The following is a 4753-nucleotide window of genomic DNA, read 5'->3' as shown; positions in this document are numbered from 1 at the left end:
GACGTTAAGGTTTCTGGCCGGACTGAGGAAGCCTTAGGTAGCGCCTTGCACCGGGGCTTTTCTTCGTCTTTGTGTTTTCCTCTCAACTCCGTCCTGTTTCAGGGTGTAATAGTGGTGCTTCCCTACACGCTGCTTTCCAATATAGTAAATTATTCTGTCCTGTTCGTCTACTAATCCAGTCTCCCAGTTTTTAATCTTTCAGGTTTTAGCTGCTCATCGCTGGATTCTTTCATCGTTGTCCATGTGGTTCCTGCCTTCTGGATCCCTTGTTTTTCACACCGCTTGTAAGTTTTTGCATTCTACCTTCACATGATGCTGGTGGCAGATCTCTGATTCTCTGATCATTCCAGGTTGGATCTCGTCAGCCTGTAAACCTCCACCTTCAACACCACCAGTCAGACAGAGGAAGATAAGAGATTCCAGTTAACAAAAAAAAGTAAAAAACCTATTTTTAGCTGGCTAGCAATTTTAAATATGGATGAAATTGAGGTCAAATTTCAAAGCTGTTCTTTCTTCTGTCCATGTTCTCTTTTTTTAACTTTGTTGTCTTTTCTCTTTATTTCATTTCTCCGTCAACTCATGTCACTTGACTTGAGTTGTTCAACAATTAAAGAAGAAGACCTGCTCCACCTGTAAACCTCCACCTTCAACACCACCAGTCAGACGGAGGAAGATAAGAGAACCCTGTTGACAAAAAAAGTAAGAAACATATTTTTACCCGAGTAACAATTTTAAATATGGATGAAATTGAGATCAGATTTCAAAATTTTTCTTTTTTCTGCAGATTTATATTCTCTGTTTTTTTTAACCCTGTTATGTTTTATCTTTATTTCATTTCTCCGTCAACTCATGTACCATGACTTGAGTTGACCAACAATTAAAGAAGACATGCTCCACCTGTAAACCTCCACTTTCAACACCACCAGTAAGGTGGAGGTAGAGAAGAGAACCCTGTTGAGAAAAAAAGTAAGAAAACTTATTTTTACCCAGCTAACAATTTTAAATATGGATGAAATTAAGATGAAATTTCAAAGCTGTTCTTTCTTCTGTCCATGTTCTCTTTTTTTAAACTCTGATGTCTTTTCTCTTTATTTCATTTCTCCGTCAACTCATGTACCTCAACTTGAGTTGACCAACAATTAAAGAAGACGACCTGCTCCAACTGCTGATCTACTGGTTGTTACAGATTGTGGAAAAGGTGAGGACCTGATGACTTGATCAGGAATTCACTTTAATCATCTGTTATTTAGACAGAGATTAAGGAATGTGTGTATTATTATGTGATGATTCTCCAGCATCACCAGCAGCACTGGACCAATCAGGAAAGAGAAGACACAGAGGACTGAAGGGACTCAGAAAATCCTGCTGGAAATCCCAAGATGAAGTTTCCTGATGCAACAAGGGGACACCTGAGGACACAGAATAAAGAAGGACCATGTGAAGCAGGTCCTTCAATAACAAACCAAGCATGAGTTGACCAACACTTGCAGCAGGTTACTTTGTCCATCTACTGATCTACTGGTTGTAACAGATGATGGTGAAGGTTGAGGAGATAATGACTTGATCAGAAACTGTGGACGACAACTGCAAACGCTCAGCAAACAGCAAAACGAGCTGCAAACAGGTGAAACTGCACAGGAAAAGTGAAACTTCATTATCTTTTTACATTTTTTGTTTCATTTCATTGAAACCACAAAAATGTTTCCACCATAACTTCCAATTGTTCAATATTTTTTTCTATCAAACTTTGAGCAGTGTGCAAGAATTACCCAAACATGCTTTGACTTTATTGATCCCAAAGGGAAATGAAATGTAGTTGCAGCTCATTAATTCAGATTCTTCAAAGAGTTTTGCAGATGACTGATTGCTGTCAGCAGGAAAGATCTTTTGTAGCTGTCTGTGTTGCAGCAAACCTGAAGACGCCTCTGACTGATGATACTCTGTTTTCCCCATACAGACTCATGAAGAGGACGGTCAGAGTCGTCCATAGCTTTCTTGACTCTTCTGAAGAGTCTTTCTTTGCGTCATCTCCAGAGGTTCCACAGTCATCTCCAGAACAGAACCAGAACCAATCCAGCCTTCTTTATCAGATTGTTGAGCCTTTTGAGGTTCCTGGCTCTGATGCTGCTGCACCAACAGATGATAGCAGAAGAGATGACACTCTCAGCAGCAGACTTAAAGATCTGCAGCAACTTGCTGCAAACCTTGAAGGATCTTAGCTTCCTGGAGAAGTGCAGTCTGCTCTGTCTCTTTTTGTAGACGGCTTGTCCACGTGGTTCCTGCCTTCTGTTGTGTCTCCAGTCCAGTCTGTGTTCCAGATGAACACCGAGGTATTTATATTCCTGAACCACCTCCACATCTTCTCCCATGATGGAAATAGGGTTTCCTGTTTCTCCTGAAATCAACAACCATCTCCTTTGTTTTGTTTACAGTCAAGATTAGATGATTGTTCCCTCACCAGGCCACAAAGTGATCCACCAGATATCTGTACTCAGCCTCTTGTCTTCCTCTGATACACAACAACTGCAGAGTCGTCTGAGTATTTCTGTAGATGACAGAAGTCGGACTTGTGCTGGAAGTCTGAACAATAGAGGGTGAAAATGAACGGTGAGAGTACAGTGCCCTGTGGTGTTCCCATGTTGTTGAGCACCTGGTTAGACTCACAGTCCTTCAGTCTCACTAACTGTGGTCTGTTTGTCAGGTAGTCACAGATGCAGGTGATTGTTGAGGCCTCCACCTGTGTCTTCTGGAGTTTCTAACAGAGCAGATCAGGCTGATTTGTGTTCAATGCACCTGGGAACCAAAGACCCTGATCCTCACTGTGCTGCCTGCTTTGTCCAGATGACAGTGGGTTTGTTGAAGCAGGTGTCTGATCAACTCCAACTCCACGGCGATAAGCAAACTGCAGGGGGTCCTGATATGTGATCGTCTGCTTACTCAAGTGGGCCACCAGGAGTCTCTCCAGGACCTTCAGGATGTGGGACGTCAGGGCAACAGATCTACAGGCCTTATGACTGATGGGTGACTTTTCTTCGGTACCGGAACCAGACAGGATGTCTTCCACAACAACGGAACCTCCTCTTGGGTCAGGCAAAGGTTGAAGAGATGCTGCAGAATCCCACAGAGGGAATCTGGGACTGACAGCATCTGGACCTGCAGCCTCGTTCCTGTTCAGTCTCTCCGGCTGCTTCTTCACCTGACTTCTAGATACAGAAAAGTTGGAGGTGGAGGCAAAGGGAGCAGCAGCGTCTCCTGATGTGGTTAAAGACAAACTTGTGGAAGCAGAAGAGTCCATGACTGAGGTGGAATATGGAACATCTGAGGTTTGACAGGAAAGCTGTGGGTCAGAGGAGGATGAGAAATCTGTCTGGCTGCAGACAGGAGAGGAAGATGATGAGCTTGTTCCTGGACTGAACCTGTTGAAGAATGTGTTCAGCTCATTTCCTCTGTCCAGAAACTAATATTGTTAAAAAAAAGTCATGGTAGCATGTTTTTATGTAATAATGTGTATGTAATGTTTGGAACGAAGAAGATATGCTGCATAATCTGATGGAATTACAGAAGATCATTGTGGCTCCTGCTCAGTGTAAAAACACACATTTTGTTGGTTTCTGAAGAGTAAAAATTGAACAAATGTGTACATTTAAAGATTAAATTTATATTTCACAGTCATCACAATGCTAAAGAAAATTCTCACAACAGGGTGAAAATCATGGTGTTTATTTACAGGACAGGAAGCAGGAGGAAGATATTAAAGAATGTCAAATATTTTGCAGTGTCAGGTTATTTCTATGTATTATGATGTAATATAATACATGTATTTTTGGACTTATTGTATTCTGTTTCATTTTGTGTGTAACTTTCACTTGATTTGTGAAAGCATGGAAAGTAATTAAGCTGATCATAGAGTGAAATAACATCAAGTTGTAAGAAATTTCAATAAAAGCTTTTTTTGCCGTCACTGCTTTGGTTTTATTCAGATATCAGATTTGGATCATTTGAGATGATAAATCTGCTTTAGAGCAGAAGGACAATCATTTGATTTCCTTTTTTTTATGGTACTTAAACTCGTTGGCGTGAAGCCTGGTACAAACAAGTTATCTGAGGTCAAGTCATATAAAAACAAACAAAAGAAAACATTAAAGTTTGATCATCGTTTATGGTTTAAAAACATTAAAGTTTGATCAACTTTTATGGTTTAAAATTAGCCTCAAATTCAGAATCTCTTCTCACATTCATTCTGTTCCCACTGAGTCTAAAGAAACAGATCAAGCTGATCTAAGCTGGGAGGAACTAACAGGACATGGAGAGCTGCATGAAAAAAGAGATAAAGGACAAAACATGGGAAATATGGGTGTTGCATTATTACCAAACTTCTATCACTGCTGGATCGAAGAATTATGGAATTGTATGTATTTACATCTAATCAAAAGCAGCATGACGGGCGCAACTACATACTTTCTGAGGTGTATGCCAACATGTCACCGGCATGCCCCAACGACATAAACTTGTACAACTCATTTTTAATTAAAGTATCAATAATAATAAATGTACATATATGTGAATAAATTGCTGCTTACAGGACAATTAAAAAAAGAATGAAACAAAAAACAGGGCAATATTTCATCATTTAATATATTTGAGGCAAAGAGCCTCTTCTGTTAGCCTGTCTAGAACCGCCTGTGTCTGCAGGTCTAAGGCTTTTTGTTAGCATGTTTTCTATCATTCTTATAGCTCGATAGGAAGCCTGATC

General features: G+C 40.4%; 1 long non-coding RNA gene across 2 annotated transcripts; it reads left to right on the top strand.

Annotated features, from left to right (window-relative positions):
• The first annotated feature begins 1104 nt into the window (after positions 1 to 1104).
• On the top strand, positions 1105 to 3575 carry LOC111609350. Of its 2 annotated transcripts, XR_002753078.1 has the most exons (6): positions 1105 to 1198; positions 1296 to 1446; positions 1532 to 1624; positions 1958 to 2330; positions 2433 to 2607; positions 2702 to 3575. It is a non-coding gene; the product is annotated as an uncharacterized LOC111609350 (long non-coding RNA). The 2 variants fall into 2 exon arrangements; XR_002753077.1 differs by having other exon boundaries at positions 2433 to 3575.
• Positions 3576 to 4753: the final 1178 nt, after the last annotated feature.

The sequence above is a fragment of the Xiphophorus maculatus genome, chromosome 7 (assembly GCF_002775205.1).
Source record: "Xiphophorus maculatus strain JP 163 A chromosome 7, X_maculatus-5.0-male, whole genome shotgun sequence".
NCBI lineage: Eukaryota > Metazoa > Chordata > Actinopteri > Cyprinodontiformes > Poeciliidae > Xiphophorus > Xiphophorus maculatus.
This window is presented reverse-complemented; position numbering and strand designations above follow the sequence as displayed.